Here is a 17,341-nt window from a genome sequence, read left to right as displayed (position 1 = left end):
GTCAAGGTCAATAAGGCTGAATCACATGTAAGTGTGTATAAGGTTACAGCCTAAATGGAATTTCTTAAGAAAACTCCACCTTGGAATGCAGTATAAAATATTTTCTGTAAGTATGTAAATAATACACATGGAACATAGTGCCATCAATGTATTATGCTTTAAAAGTAAGATATATATTTTTAAAAAATGAAACGGGAAAAGAAAAGGATATGTTTCTTTTCTGAGGAGTTTAGAAACTCAGTCTTGGCAGTAGAGATACCAAAGGGAGTGGAGGAAAAGGTGAGACACTGAAGAGCAGAGACATCCCTGAAGTATCCACGGGTCCCAGCATACAGGCTACTGATATGTTATCCTAGATGCTAAAGATGAAGAACACATGTTGGAAAGCCTTTAACGTCAGTTGCATTCATATTTGCTAAACTATGCAAAAATGTAACATTATAAATTATGGATATGGAGGCTGTTGTTGTTTTGTTACAATTGAAGCTCCATCTGGGAGTGTCACCCTCACCTCTGACAACTGAATGGAGATACAGTGATTAAATTTCACAAGTGTGTGTGTGGGAGAGGAACCAACAAGGCATGATTTTGAAAATACCCCATAGATAGAAGAAATCTCCCAGGTAGATACTTTGCAGCAATACTAGGGTGGGATGGGAACATCTGGAGCATATGCAAAAGTGATTGAAAGGAGGACGTTAGGACCTTTACTCAGTAGGAACATGTGTATTTTGCAGTTTAGAAACTCCAGTCCTATGAGAGGGTTAAGTTCTTACATGCAGATTAAAGCTGCCAAATGATATATTCTTGGGTAATTAAGGGTAACCCACCTCTTTGTTATTCAGCACAGAAATAAACAAAGGTCAAGGATGCAGATGGCAAAGGTGAACAGAACATCTTTTACAAGGATGACATCTGGCTTCCCTTTCTTACAAACAGCTAACTGCATGTTTATTTGTGTGCTTGTAGTCCTTATGTAACACATATATTGCAGAGGTCTATATTAAAAGGCATATGAAATATAGTCAAATACATTTCAAAATAATTTTTAAAATAAACAGCCCTAAATTTTAAAGTAAGTAATTGATAAGTAATTGAAAGCATAATAAGTAATTGAAAGCATTTCAACAATGGGGAAAAAAGAAGACAATCATTATAGTGCAGATGGGGACAGAAGCCACAAAATAGGACACCTGCTTCTTGGGAGGAAAGCAATGACAAACCTAAACAGAATCTTAAAAAGCAGAGACGTCAATCACCTTGCTGACAAAGGTCTGCATAGTCAAATCTATGGTTTTTCCAGTAGCGATGTATGGAAGTGAGAGTTGGATCATAAAGAAGGCTGACTGCTGAAGAATTGGTGCTTTTGAATTGTGGTGCTGGAGGATACTCTTGAGAGTCCCCCTGGACTGCAAGGAGAACAAACCTATCCATTTTGAAGGAAATCAACCCTGAGTGCTCACTGGAAGGACAGATTGTGAAGCTGAGGCTCCAATACTTTGACCATCTCATGAGAAGAGAAGACTCCCATGAGAAGAGAAGCCACAGGAAGGTAGCAAATTCAGTATTGACATGCTTTCTGGAGTCCCTCTCTTTCTCTGGAATGCATAAAATAGCAAGTTCAAAGCAATTTGTTAAAGAAGGAACTCATTACTCTGGATTTTGTTTAGGAATCCCACCTACCACCACTACAACAGCCGCCGCCACTCCCCAGTATGGATATCACCCCCTCTCTTTATCTTTTTTGCACTGGGGTCAATATGAGTTTCTGTTACTACCTAGCATCAGCAAGAGGCAGAGCAAAATCTGTGCCCTTGCACTTTTGAAACCTCGAGTTCTTTCTCTTCCGTATACAGCAAGACTTTTGCAAAGCACTTCAGAAGCAAACTGGAAATAAGTTTATTCCCTTTCTCTACTGGCCAGTTTGACAAAGTACAGCTGTTCCCAGTATGGAGAAGACCATGTTGTCCTCCTGCCTACCATAATGTAAAGGATGAAAAGCCTCAACAAGCAGGCAGGCAAGCAAGCAAGCGAGCAAAAACAGAGAGGGGAAAGGAGTAAAAACCTTAGTTCCAAGTTATTTTCTTGTGAGAGGAACATCTTTTACATGGCTGCTACAGCAAACAAGCCTTTTCAGCGAGAAAGCGGTGACAACTTTAATTCAATACTAAATCAATATTGTCAGATATCCAAGGATTCAAACCCAGACTATTAAAAGATCAAGAATGCAAAGCTCTGGACCGGGAGGAATGACTCTGTCAACTTTGGTTTTCCAGGATATGATTGCCCCCTCCATCTCTAGTTCTTTCCATCCTGAATGTGAAGAAATTTGTAGATTTTTCTCAATTATTATAAAAACTAATTGGAAACAAAATGCTCACTCATTTCTATGGCAAGATCCCAGGGAGCTTGAGATTCACACATGCCCAGTAATAGCCTGCAAGATCACGGCCTTCCTTAATCCTAAGTGACCAGTTCAGGCATTGAAGGGTGATGGGCACTTGAATAGTAAGCACCACTGTGAAAAAGAGATGTATGGGACAGAAGCATTTAATATGGAATACGACAACTGATCATGACTCACCATGAATCTGAGCAGAATCCTTTCTAAGGCTGGAACGTGACCTGGATGCTGATGGAAGGCCTATGGAGCAAAGGAAGGCAGGTATTTATGCTGATTAGATACACTTTTGGGGTTGTGTTTATTCTTACCTTCCCTGTGGTTAACCTGTGGTTACCACTTCTTAACCAAACCACATTAAACCATTGTTGTTTTGTAGAGAACATGACAGGTTGGTTTTAAGATGGTAGATCAAGGTGGCCCTCTTCTGGAAGACATTTGAGTTGCCCTTGTTACTTTTTTTTTAAACCCACTTATTTCTGTTTCTCTGGTTACTTTGAGATTGTATGAGAAATCTGCAATTATATTTTCCTGTGCGTAATTAAAAAGAGAAAGAGAAGACAAGACAAAGCAGGACCAGGACTCTGATGGAGATCAATGTTAGAGTATGCAAGGAAGTCAGAAGTTAGAAGTAAAAGTTATCTGTCCCGAATTTCTTTTTGGGGACAACAAGAATGTAAATTACTACTCTAAAGTACTGCAATATATAGGAATGGTGATATTATATGGGTATAGCAAATATTCAAATTACCTTTAGTTATTTTTCAACAGAGCTTAGAAATTATTATTATTATTATTATTATTATTATTATTATTATTATTATTATTATTATTATTATTATTATTATTATTATTATTATTATTATTATTATAACCTCCAGAACCTCCCGGGAGCCTGGAAGTTCCCCAAAAAGCAAGACACCCTGGCTGTGTAAAGAAGCATTTTAAGAAGCATTTCAGTGGAGTTTTCCAAATGTTGTCTCTGTATTGACCATATACTCTAGTGACATAGAATCACTAATAGTTCGAGTGCTATTCTTTTTGGTATGAGAGCTAAAGAAAGGAAAAGGGAGGAAAATAATATCTTGACATATCCAGGGACACAAGCAGATTGGTGAGTATCACATTCAATAGAGCATGCACCTCTTTAACCCATAAGAATAAAAATGACCATGGTTGATTTAAAAAAACAACAGCAATTGATGGATGATTTTTAACCATATATAGAAGGCAAGGTTTTATCTTTTTTGGACAGTGTAATACAGCTGAGAAATATTCAAACAGGATTGATAGCTCATGAAGAGAGCTGAAAGAAGGTTCTGAACTATCCGTGATGGATCAGGAAAGAGATCTTGGTGTGCTGATGGACAGCTCGATGAAAGTGTCAACCCAGTATGTGGTGGCAGTGAAGGACAATTCCATGCTAGGTATCATTTAAAAAGGGATTGAAAATAAGACAGCCAACATTATAATGCTGCTGTACAAAATGCTGGTAAGGCCGTACCTGGAGTATTGCAAATGTTCTGGTCGCCACACTTCAAAAAAGACATAGTGGAATTGGAAAAGGTGCAGAAAAGAGAGAGATTCAAATGATGAGTGGGCTGGGACACCTCCCTTATGAGGAAAGGCTACAGTGTTTGGGGCTTTTTAGTTTAGAGAAAAGGTGCCTGAGGAGGTGCATGATTGATTATAAAATTTTGAATGGGATGAATAAAGTGAATAGAGGGAAGCTCTTTTCCCTCTCACGCAATACTAGAACCAGGGGACATCCACTCAAACTGAGTGTTTGGAGAGTGAGAACAGACAAAAGAAAATATTTCTTTACCCAGCGTGTTGTTTGTTTGTGGAACTCCTTGCCACAGGAAGTGGTGACAGCTTCTGGCTTAGATGCCTTTAAGAGGAGATTGGACACATTTCTGGAGGATAAGTCCATGGCAGGTTGTACAACCCAGATGCAGGGGTGGGGATATCAGGAGACAGAGATCTAGTTGCCTCGTGTGCTCCCAGAGGCAACTGGTGGGGCCACTGTGAGATACAGGAAGCTGGACCAAATGGGCCCTTGGCCTGAGCCAGCAGATCTCTTCTTATGTTCTTATGAAAACGAATATGCTTTGCTTGGGCATTTTTTGGAAACCTGCAGTGAAAATTTTATATGAGGGTCAGATGGGCACCAGAATTGTGTGGGGGTGGGGGATTAGCCCTACTAGTCATTATTTTGAAGTTGATACACTGCAGGAAGAGGCCGCTATATTATTTCCAAACATCTTACATGGCTCTATCAGGAAGTCCTACTGCATATGCCAGGAATTACTCCTTGTAAGGCAGGTAATGCAGCCACAGAAGGACAGAGGGCCTTGTACCAAGTCAGATCACCAGGTTTATGCAGTTCATTATTGTGTGCATGGGTTGCCAACATCTCAATTAGTTTCAGACAGGCATCTTTTCTACTGTCTGGAAATGAGAGGGATTGAATCAAGGACCTTTTACGTGCAAAAGAAAAGCTGTATCGCTGAGCTACAGCCTACCACAAATAAGACAGTGATGAAGCTTCTCATTTTCCATCTCTGGTGGAAACCAGAAAGATTTACAGAGGTATACACTGCTAGATGTCTCATCATATTAATGATATGACATCCATGAAATTTCATGATGAAGTAATGATTTTCCATGCCACCAAAAACCAAACCAACCAACCAATGTGATTCCTCAACTAGAAAGCAATGTGGGGTGTTCTTCACTGTTGGGAAAAATAGTAATCCATTTCAGAATGTTGAAGGGTAGCGGTGGGCTTGTTCCTTTTCATAACTGATCAGAGAAGTTGTATATGAGAGGAGTGCTGTTGTGACTGGATTTCCCTTTCAGTGTTTTGCATTTCCACTTCCAGTGCTCCTGCAGCTCAAAGAGAAGCAAGGCGGAGTGTCGATTAGTTCAGAAGCAAAACACAAGAATATGCTGATCAGGAAAACACCTATTCAAGAGACTACAACAGGATAAAGAGCAGTGTCTGTGTACCCACCCCTCCTGCACACACTTTTGGCTGGCTTTTGGCCACAAACAAAAGTGGATAACAAAGAATGAATTCTGAGCCCAACCCATGTTGCAATACGTGGTTGGAAGGTAATTTCACTTGAAGGTAAAGGTAAAGGTTCCCCTTGACAATTTTTGTCCAGTTGTGTTTGACTCTAGGGGGCGGTGCTCATCCCCGTTTCCAAGCCATAGAGCCAGCGTTTGTCAGAAGACAATCTTCCGTGGTCACATGGCCAGTGCGACTTAGACACGGAACACTATTACCTTCCCACCGAGGTGGTCCCTATTTGCATGCTTTCAAACCGTCGCGTGGATTCAATCTTATGTCTGCTTGGTCTTCTGACCCTGCAGCACAGGCTTCTGCGGTTTAGTCCACAGCACCACCACGTCTGCAATTGAGCATTTTAATCTGCCAGGACGATAGATGTTTATGCATTTGTTTTAAAGTTACAGTGCCAACTAAAACTTTAAAAAGAGTTAAATCCTCCTGCTTTAAAATAGTATTTTTGCTTTTAATGTAGCTATTTTAATGCTCTTGGGTAATCACTAACCATTGGAGAGACAACATATTACTCAGTAAACAAATCCCTCACCAATAGTTACGATGGCTATAGCTAACAGGAGTTGCAATTCAGCAGCATCTCAATGAGCAGAAGTGGCAAGCCAGGATAATATAGTAATTTAAGTGATGAGCAAAGTCCAGAAAAAAAATGTAGTTTCAAATCTCATTTGGCCAGAATACTCACTAGATGACTTCGCAGGGCCAGTTTCACACTCTCAAACTGCAACTGCAGGATGGGTGCTAAGAAAAAAATGGAGGCATAAGAACCATAAAGGTTAGTAGGTTTCCCAGAGGAAAGATTGAATATTTATGTATTCAAAAGTAAAACACGTCTTTTGTAACTGGTCGTAACTAAGGGAATAATGCTGTTGACTTAGGATCAATTAACACAGCACAAAGCTGTAAAACACTGGAAATGCAGTGAGATGTTCTACAATTGAAGTTCTCAGAAAGCATGGCTACTAGCCATGTTGGCTGGGAAAATATCTGGGTATTGTAATGCAAAACTATCATGTGTTCCAAGCCCTGGGCGTGAAAATTAAGATACTATGATCTTTTAGAATATTCCATGTACACAGGGACACCCCAAATATAGACATTTTCTTTAGCAAACCTGAGCTGTCTGCCAATGCACTGATATCAATGGGCAAACATTTTTGCAGTGGATTGAAAACACTGGGTTTATGCTCCTATCAACTGATGACTCCAGAAGAATAAAACATCCCATACTATTCCAATTAAAAAGCCATTTTGCACTTGAAATCTCCCAATTATTTCACTCCAATAACTTCCAGATCAAATTAGTGTCTCTGGCTTGTTGAGATCCAATCCTTAGAGCACAAGCAGCTTTTCAGGGTTCCAACCAGGTGGAAAATATTATGTTGGCAATCAACATTCCATTTTAATATTAAACTAACAGTATTTAAGGCATAAGCATTCAGAAACAGTTGAATAATCTGTTTGACCTATTACAGCAGAGAGTTGGACCCTCCCCATTTCCACAACAGATATACTTTCATTTTTTAGTTTTGAATAAATAAAAAATCCCTTCTCCTCCAAGTAAGACTTGTTAAGTTTTCCCATGTTCTTGCTTTTCTTCTTTCTTCTGGCAACGCAAAGTAGCCATAAGCTCCCTTCCCCATCCAAGTAAAACCACATTTATGACTTTTTGTATCAACAGGATGATGTAAAAAAAAAAACTCAGCTCGATGGATTACATCAAACTTCCAATCATAACAGACCATGACCATAAAGGCTGCTTTCACAAGAAAAATTACTTGAGGATGCAGATTTTTTGCATCTGTAAATGCTTCATTGCATGTGAATTCTGTAGTGCTGAAATTCTCTCTACACACTTCTAGAGCAGTGGCAGCGAACCTTTTTGAGCTGTAATACCTGCCTTGGGGTGGTCTGGAGGAGGTCAGACCCCATGCATTTGTCCTCTGTCATCCTCCACCAACATCTAGAGAGGCACCACCCAAGGCTCCTGTCCAGGGAAGGCACTTCGTCCGCAACGTCTGGGAGAGGGAAAAGAGCAGCTCCAGGGGAGGCAGGAGGAGGCACCTCCTTTCAAAAGGGCAGCCACAGGGGTTTCTGGGGCCGGGAACATGAGGCAGGCCACGCTCCATGAAGTGGCATCTGTTGGATCCGCCATGACCCTCAGCTGGCAGTTGAAGGGCAAGGCCCAGCAGGCGGCCACTCATCTTGTCGCTGTGATGATCACCCTGCTCAGACTTCCACTGCCCATCATGGAATCCCAAGCCTTCCACCGGTTGCTGCATTTTTTTGCCCCCTGGTATGACCTCCCCTTATGGAGAACTCTCAGTTCTAGAGTGCTTCCCTCGCTTTATGACTCTGTGAGGGGGGTGATCTGTGACCATTTTTCATGGTACAGGGGTGCAAGGTGCACTTGACAGTGGACCTGTAGAGAGGAGGTCAACACGGCTACCTCACTCACAACCCACTGGTGGCAGCCAGAGGACTTGAGTAGTGGCAGGGCATCAGCGACAGGGCTACAGGGGGAGGCCCTTGCCCTGCCCCCAGGCTACAGGTCCGTTCTGCTGCAGGCACGGCACATAGAAACTCAGGTGACAGGGAGAAACATTGCCGATGAGTTCCTGTCCGCACTGCAGGAGTGGGCACTGGATGGGGAGATGACCCATGGCCACATGGTCACAGATGCTGGGCGGAACATGTTGGCAGCATTGAACATGACAGGCTTTGAAGGTATCGTATGCATGGTGCACAAATTACACCTTGTGGTGTGTGATGCCCTTGGCCTAGGCACCCACTTCAAGCCCGAGTGGGACGCAGGCACCCAGGAGATGTGGGCACTCCTGGAGCAATGCCGCCAACTTGCAGGCCACTTCTCCTGCAGCCTGAAAGCTGCCTGCTGGCTGCGTGAGAGGCAGGAGGAGTTGGGTCAGGAGACTCACGTTCTCCTGACAGACCTGCCCACCAGGTGGAACTCCGCCTACACCATAGTGTTCCACCTGGTGGAGCAGAAGGCCATTTTGGAGGACATCATGTCCTCCATGCCCATTCTGCCTGGGGGGAGAGAGAGGTGGGAATTAGTGCCATGGATTGGCTGGCCCTCTCCCAGATGGTGGAGGTGCTCAAGCCCTTCCTGGAAACGATGGACATTGTGTGTGGTTATACAGCAAGCCTGGGGCAGGTCATCCCCCTGATTCATGCCCTTAATCAGTCCCTGGAGACTGCTGCGGCACCAGGATCCTCCCTCCTTCCACGGACCAGGGCTTTGATGAAAAGGTTGGAGGCAGGTGTGCAGAAGCTACTCTATCTTGTTTACTGTAACAGAGCTTACTGCATGGCCTGCCTGTGTGATCCTCGAATCAAGGGGGGCTTGGCAGCACACACCTCAGACCTCGAGGAGTGGAGGATGGAGCTCTCCACCGAGGTCCACAGGGCGTTGGGGCCGCAACGTTTGCATGGGGGAACAGGAATGTTAGGCCACAAGGGGCAGGGTGGTTTGCCCGAAACACAGGGAAGGACTTCACCTGGTGAAGGCTCCACTCACCACCAACATTACTGGAGTTCTGTGGTGACCTTGGCACTTGCCTCAAAGGAAACACAGCAGGCTGTGGAGGATTCGGTAGAGATATCTGGCTGAGGAATATCTGGCTGAGCCCCCTCAGCCCCACCAGTCAGATCCTCTCCATTACTGGGATAGGAAACTAGTCATATGGCCAGAGTTGCCCAATGTGGCCATGGACATCCCTTCCGTTACTGTGGAGAGACTGTAATTCATCAAGGTGAACCTTTCCTTTTGGGGCTTCTCCTCACTGAACCCAAAAAGGTAGGGTTCCAATGACAATCTCTCCCTTAACACTCCGCCTGCCTGCCTGCACCCACCCACCTGCCCACCCTCCAGTCCTCCTGGAAAAAAAGAGACCTGCCTACTTGCCTGCCGGCCCGTAAACCTACCCCTCAGTCAGAACTCCAGATGCTGATTCCAGTCGCCTCCTCGGGCCAAGTTCCAACAAAGTCGTACCTCCCTGCCTGCCTGCATGCCTGCTGGATCAAGTCAGACCAGCAGGCCAAGAAGTATTGAACTCCTGCCTGCCTGCCTGCTGGATGTCAGACCAGCAGGCCAAGAACTGTTGAACTCCTGCCTGACTGACTGCTGTATCAAGTCATATGAGCAGGCTGAGAACTGTTGAACTCCTGCCTGCCTGCCTGCTGGGTTATGTAGTCATGGCAGGCTAAGTTTGTTCCACCTTCTGCCTCCCTCCCTGCCTGCTGGGTTATATAGCCCCGGGGGGCTGTTTGTTCCACCTTCTGCCTCCCTCCTTCCCTGCTGGGTTACATAGTCCCAACGGGTTGTTCCACCTTCTGCCTCCCTGCCTGCCTGCTGGGTTACGTAGTCCCAGTGGGCTGTTTGTTCCACCTTCTGCCTCCCCGACTGGGAGGAGAAAACTCCTGTCTGGCACGGGTTAAACCAATCAGCTCTGCAATCTGAAGGCAGGTGATACGGAGATGGGGTGACATGCAGACAGCCTTTGGTTGGGGCAGACTCAAGCTGGTTCTCTTGGCATCTAAGCCTAAACCCTTTCTTGGCACACCCAGAGCCTGTCCTGGGACCCCCGAATGTGACAAGAGAGCCAGACAACCCTCTTGGCACACCCAGAGCCTGTCCCGGCATCCCCGAACATGACAAGAGGGCCAGACAACCCTCTTGGCACACCTCTGAACGTGACAAGAGGGCCAGACAACCCTCTCTTGGCACACGCAAAGGCTGTCCCCATCCCCAAACGTGGCAAGAGGCCAGCCAGGCCTCTTGGCAGTAGGCACACCCAAAGCTGGTCCTGGGATCCCGAAGGTGTCAAGAAGACCAGCCTGTCTCATCTCTCCAAAACCTCTGAGGGCCATCTTTATCATATCCGGGTGGTCTCAGCAGCCAAGTTGCAATCCCCCCCCCCAGCTTTCTAGTTCTAAATGAGCATCTTTGTTTGTTTGAAGGTTGTCAGCAAGTCTAGTTAGACGTTGGTGGTGAGTGACAGGTGAGTTTCCTAGGCCTGTCTCAGACCTACCCAAAGCCTGTCCAGCCTGTCACCCCATTGCCCCATTGCACAGCTTCAGATTGCAGAGCATCTGTTTCCGACAGCCCCGCAGATTAACCACCGTTAGTAGCACCAGGCTTGGATCCTTTTATCCTGTTGGTGCTACTGACTCTCCGAGAGCCAGGCTCTGCCCCCCAAGCCTGTCCGGGCGTTCCCCCGTACCAAGATTTTGGGTCCACTCCAAAAGTCTATGTTGCTGGCTACATGACAGGTTTCTGAGTTCTACAGCTCCTTCCACTCCCGAAAGGCCTACGTGCTATTCCAACTTCCTCAGGCTTGATTCTCAAATGCTGCTTGCTAACTTCACCATCCTACCCTCCTCAGGCGTCCCCATGCCAAGAGGGCCAGGTTCAGCCCTACTCAAACCTGACCACTGTGCTTCCTCCTCCTGAGATGTGCTGTGTGTGACATGTCCCTCCCTATCTCCAGGATCAGTATTCACTGATTCATTTATTCTGAAAAATCTTGGAAATGTATATTTATATGTATTTCATGATTCCAACCTCCTTGGGCTTCATTCCAATTATTCATGCTTGTTTATTCTGGCCTCCTAGCCTTCTCTACTGCCCCAGGAGGCTGGCAGAAGCTGGGTGAAAAGCAACGGGACATAGCTCACCCTGTCGCACAGATTCAAACTGCAGTGCTGATCTTCTGATGGACAAGGTCTGTGGCTCAGTGGTTTAACCCGCAGTGCCACAGTCTATGTTGCTGCTAGTGTCCCCCCACACCTGTGCGAGTGTCCCATCACCACCTAACTGGGCATCAATTCCAGCCTCCTTGGGCCATGTTGGCCCCAATCCTGCATCCCTCTCCAGCTGCCTTGGGCTTGCCTGCTGCTGATTCTGTGCCAAGAACAGGCCAAGGGCCTGACAAATCTTGACTGCTAGGTGAAGATGCCTTATGGGGCCAAGTTCTTTTTGGCCTGCCTGCTTATTCAAAGGGCTACATTAGTGCTCCAAAGTCCACTCGGGCTTCATTCCTAACTCCTGGCTGTTCATTCCAGCTTCCTACTCCTTCAGGTAGGCAGAACCTAGAACAAACTACAGAAGCTCAGCTCACCCTGTTGCATGGATTTGATCCTCTGCTCAAGAAGCCCATCAGCCCCGTGGATTAACTACCGTTATGTTAGTAGCACCACCCTATTCATCTGTTGTTGCTGTTGTTGTGCAACCTCAGTTGCCTGTTGGGGGCAAACTTAGCTATGCAGGCAAATGTGATGTTTCCAAAGAAGGCAAGTGTCTGCTTTCAAGCCTGTCTGGGCATCCAAGTGCCAACCAGGCCTGTCTCAAGACCTCCAAACCTGTCCGGGCATCCCCTGTGCCAAAGAGGGCCTGTCTCAGGCCCACCCAAAACTGGCAGACTGTTCATTCCTAGCTATTCTACAGCCTCAGTAGCTAGGCAGAACTTTAAACAAATTATGGGAGCTCAGCTCACCAGCGCCCCTGTGGATTAACCGCTGTTACGTTAGTAGCACCTTGGACCCTATTCATCTGCTCTTATTGCTGCAGTTGTGCAACCTCAGTTGCCTCCTGGGGCCAAACTGAACTACCTTTGCACTGAAGAAGACAAGAGTCTTGTTTACTTTTGCTTCCTTCCTTTTGCCTCTGCCTCTTCCTTTTCCTCTGCCCCCCAAGCCTGTCTGGGCATCCCCTTGCCAAGAGGGCTGGGCTCTGCCCCACCCAATGCCTGTCCAGCCGTCCCATGCCAATACGATGCTCCAAAGTCCACTCGGGCTACTGCCTGAGTAGGCTGGCAGACTTTCCGATCAACATGCCTAGTGGCTCAGCAGCAGTTTAACTCAGTAGGTAGGCAGAAGCAGGAGCAAGGGACAAGAGTTCAGGTCACCCCATTGCATTGATTCAAACTGCTGATCTTCCACTTGAGGAGCCCAGTGGCCACCCTGATTAACCACCGTCAGTAGCACCTTGCAGTTGAACCTTATTCTCCTGCTCTGGCTCCTGCCTTGACAACCTCAGTTGCCTCCTGGGGACAAATTTAAGTAACTTTGCAGGCAAATGTGATGTTGCAAAAGAAGACCAGAGTCTCCTGCGGCTGCCTCTTGCCTCAGTGCCTTGATGGGACCAAAAAGCGTGCTTTCTGGCTGCAAACTTCCTCAATGCCTGATGGGTCAAAAGGTCAACGATGTTGCTGGCCATTTGAACAATTCCCTAATCCTGCAGCTCCTTCCACTTGGGCTATATTCCAAAAAGGTCTGTCTGCTCTGCCCCACCCAAAGCCTGTCTGGGCGATGTGGCCCCATCGCCACATCGCTCGGCTTCAGAGGGCAGAGCTTGTCTGGTTTTCAACCCGTGCCACTTGGGCTAGCCTGTCTAAGCTCCCCCCCAAAAAATCCCCACTATCTTTATCATATCCAGGTGGTCCCAGCAGCCAAGTTACAAGCAATCCCTGGCTTTCCAGTTTTAAATGAGCATCTTTGTTGCCCCATCGCCCAGCTTCAGATTGCAGAGCTGATCTGTTTCCGACAGCCCCGCAGCCCCGTGGATTAACCACTGTTAGTAGCACTGACCCTGTTCATCTGATGGTGCTGCTGGTGCTGTTGGAAGTTGCAAGCAACCTCAGTTACCTCCTGGGGACAAAAACCTTTCCTTTGGAGGCAAATCTGATGTTGCTGAAGAAGACCAGAGTCTGCGCTGCTGCCTTTTGCCTCAGTGTCCCAATGGGACAAGACACAGTACTTTGCTGGTGCCTTTTCCCTCGGTGCCCGTGGGGGCCAAAAGAGCCTGTTTTCCTGCTACCAACTTCCTTAGGGCCCAGCGGAGCCAAAATGCCTGCTGTGCTGCCAAATACCTCCTTGCCTCCAGTCCTCCTGAGGGCAAACTCTACTTCACTGGCAAATGTAATGTTGTGCTGAGCTGAAGATAAACTCAATGCCTCATGCATGCCTCTGCCAAAGGGACCTCTCATTCTGCTGGGGCTAAATATAACTCCCTCAATGCCATGGGCTTCTGTACCATGTGGTAAACTCTCCTGGAGGCACCCAATTTGTGGCTGGGTAACTCAAGAGTTCCGATATCCAATCTTCACCACAGTTGGCAGGCATGTTGGGCAAAGATGTAGGAAGCTCCGTTGTGATTCTGGAGTCTCTAAGTACCTGGGGGGGAGCTTTCCTGGGGGTCCTCCTTGTGACTATATAACTCAGGGGTCCGTGATCAAATGTTCACCAAACTTTCAGGAGTTGTAGAAATGCATCTGAGGAAGCTTCCCTGCAAACTTGGTGTCTCTAGGTCATTGCGGGGGGGCAGTGTTATAGCCATTTAAAGTGCAGATGAATTGATGGAATGATTTGTTGATTCATTGAAGACTATTCATATATTCATATTCATTGATTCATTAACCTTGATGAATAACGGATCAAAATGAATCACCATTTTTTTATTCGTCCCCATGTCTAGTCCTGAGTCTTCCATGGAATCTTTTTCATTGGTAGGAAGCTCTTTTGGGCAGAGGAACAGGAGGAGCAAGTCCTTCATTACAAAAAAAATTCACCACCCTGAAATTATTTTAGCACTGCTGGCAGTATTTTTCTTTAATTAAAAACTTCCCCCACCTTGCAGCCCCCAATTACTTTTCCATCATGACAGGGATCCAAAGAGAACCTTGGGACGTTCAGGGCAGGGACTGGAAATGTTCAATTTATGAAAAAAAAAAAAAACCACTGCAGCTGATGACAGCATCAGCCTTACACAACTAGAAGTTGTGCAAAAGGATTTCAGCCACTAGGGTTTCTTTTTTGTTGTGTGTGTCCCAGCACACCCTTATCTTTTCCACTATATACTTGATAAAGCATAACTCCCTGCTTCTACATTTTCTTGTAGTAACTGCTATTATTTATTTATTTATTTATTTATTTATTTATTTATTTATTTTTATTTTATTTCTATGCTGTCTTTCTCCCAATCACAGGACCCAAAGAAGCTAGGAATAATAAGGGACTACTCAGTCTTTTCTGTCTAAATATTCATGGTGTGGTCTTTTAGGCTTTAAGTTTAGTCTTCCAAATTCTTGAGCAAATTTCCTAAGAATAGTTTAGATTTCAGGAAGGCCAGATTCAGCCCAAGGGCCTGAAGTTTTCCATCCCATTTCTGCAACTGCAAAACAGCCTTGGTATTCCATTACAAAATAACAGATTTGTCATTTTGTATCAGAGGGGCATCACAACACTGATGCGTGTTCACTGAGAAGTCTCTATGTTTGCTTCCAGATGCAGAAAATCATATCTTTTCAGAAGCCTGGTTTCATATCCCCTACCGGATCCGATCCAACAAAGGAAGCGTGTCAGACACACTTTTTAACTTAGTAAATTCCAGATAATGAAAACACAGCAGGACCCTGAGCTGTTTTCAAAAGAAACAGTACAATGGTTAAACCAATCACTTAAACCTGCCTTTTTGTTACAGGGTTTTGGAACATGGAAAGGATATGGAAAGCCTGGAGCAGGGAAGTGTCATTTCCTGCTAGATGACTGCCAGAAGATTATTACCACCCCGTAAAGTTGGCATCCAAAAAACCCAGATCCCAAAATCTGTTTTGCTTCAGAAGTATGATGGCAGTACATTGTTTGTTGAATAGTTTCATTATGCCGTATGACATTTGTGTAAAGACACTGGATGCCAGCTGACTATACAGCAAGATGTTTCTGTGAAAAGTATTTTCTGATTAGATAAATAAAAATTGTGATAGAATCTGAAGTTCTACAGCTAGACACATAATAGCTAGCTAATTAGATAGATAAGTAAACAGTGTGTAGTTACAATAAATGCTCACACTTCATATATTTAATGAAAAATGCATATATGGATTCCAGAAGGGTTGGTACTAATGAGTGTTTTGATAAATACTTCCATCGTGGCCCAACCACTGTTCTACTATTACACACCATTGTAGTATTATTTTGCCCATCATATGTAAAATAATAATCTCTTCTCAGTTCTTCTCCTGATTAATTAAATTTACAGGGTGCCCCTATCTCCTGTTGCAGATATCTTTGACATCACATCACAGCTTTCAACAGATCTGAAGTCCTGCTGGCACAAAGAGGGAGGGAGGAGAGAGGAAAATGAATATTTTCTGCTTTACTCCAGGGTATGCTAAAATCATATTAAAACAATCTAAAACAATCCAAATACTTGAGAAGAATCTAAATCACTTGAAAACAATTTAACACTTCATACAAAACACAACACACAAATGGTCTCTCTCTTTCTCTCTCTCTCTTTGTGTGTGTGTGTGTGTGTGTGTGTGTGTGTGTGTGTGTGTGTGTGTGTGTGATAGACAGACAGACAGACAGACAGACAGACAGACAGACAGACAGACAGACAGACAGACAGATAGATAGATAGATAGATAGATAGATAGATAGATAGATAGATAGATAGATGATAGATAGATAGATAGATAGATAGAAGAACACACACACATACACACCTTGTGCTAGTTCAGCTGCCACAGAACCATTTAGCTGCCACAGAACACTTGGTTTCAGAGTTTCACTGCATTTCTCTGAGCTACAGCCCTCCAAAATACCAGGATTCTGTATGGAACTAGAATGGGCTATTACAGCAAAATCAAACACCTGTAAGCTCCTATTGCAGATACCCTTCTGCTGATGGAAAAATGAACAACACTGATGCTGGACATCCATCTCCAAGGTCATCACATATAGAGTACTACTCCTAGCGGTGAGATTCAGGTGAGCCATCCAGTAGGTCTCAATGATTATGCAGCTGTCTATAACAAAAATTGCTCCCTCAGATATTTATATATCAATTCGCTTCCATTGCAAGGAGGGAACTGGTATAACTGCCATTGTTTCCATTTTACAGAATGATTTCTCTCTCTCTCATGTTTTAGATTGCAACCTTCTGCTTGCTCACGTAAAAATAAATTATGAGTATGGACATGGCTAAAATAGCAAATTTAACACACACACAAATTGACCATTATATATTATGAAAATGAAACCCAAGTTAAACATACTTCCGGCAGCACAGGTAGAATTCATCTGGTCAATCTTAGGCTGACCTAAATAAAGCATTTCTTCTGTTAATGTAACTATTATTGAACTGACTACTTTATTATGTTTTCAACATGGTATCCTACTTCTCCTGACAAAACAGTGATAAAACCCATGTCTTCTCATTTCCTTCTCTTCCATGGCATTCCATGGAATTCCATGGAAGAATTTAGTCCTTCCCGAGAAAGCCACATGAAGCCATAGTTTTTCACGTTCTATGCCTCTCACTGGAAGCTTTCAATTAAACCTTCACATTAAAAATAAAAAATAACTTTAAAATAGCTCTAGTTTTGGCAGGGAAATTGAATTTCTTTCATCTTTTAGTTCCAGTCAAATACTTGATCAGTGAGGGAGCTCCTAGAGGCACAGTGGAGCTGCCACTTACCTTTGCAACATCCAGAAAAGAACAAGGAACAGTTAATTAATTAGTTACTTCCCAGTTAGAGACAATAAATATTTAATTCCTTCTGTAGACTGAGTGAACAGGGGAACTGTGAAGATGTGTGGCTGAATTGGTGTTTTCCTTCATAATCCATGGAATCACAGAATCATGGAGTTGGAAGAGGCCTATAAGGCCATCGAGTCCAACCCCTTGCGCAATATAGGAATCCAAATGAGTACACCTGACAAACTATCTGTTTGCCTTCAAAAGGGGGATGGAGTTCAACCCTACGCCACTTCACTCACAAAACAGGAAGAAGGGAGAGGACTCCTCATTTTAGGACTAGATGTATGAT

The 17,341-nt window shown here is 44.6% G+C and overlaps 1 long non-coding RNA gene across 1 annotated transcript; it reads left to right on the top strand.

Moving 5' to 3' along the window:
- Nucleotides 1-1,545: 1,545 nt before the first annotated feature.
- On the top strand, nt 1,546-16,872 carry LOC144589390 (uncharacterized). The gene is made up of 2 exons (XR_013545470.1): nt 1,546-2,665; nt 14,989-16,872. It is a non-coding gene; the product is annotated as an uncharacterized LOC144589390 (long non-coding RNA).
- Nucleotides 16,873-17,341: the final 469 nt, after the last annotated feature.

Source organism: Pogona vitticeps, chromosome 5 (genome assembly GCF_051106095.1).
Source record: "Pogona vitticeps strain Pit_001003342236 chromosome 5, PviZW2.1, whole genome shotgun sequence".
Lineage (NCBI taxonomy): Eukaryota > Metazoa > Chordata > Lepidosauria > Squamata > Agamidae > Pogona > Pogona vitticeps.
This window is presented reverse-complemented; position numbering and strand designations above follow the sequence as displayed.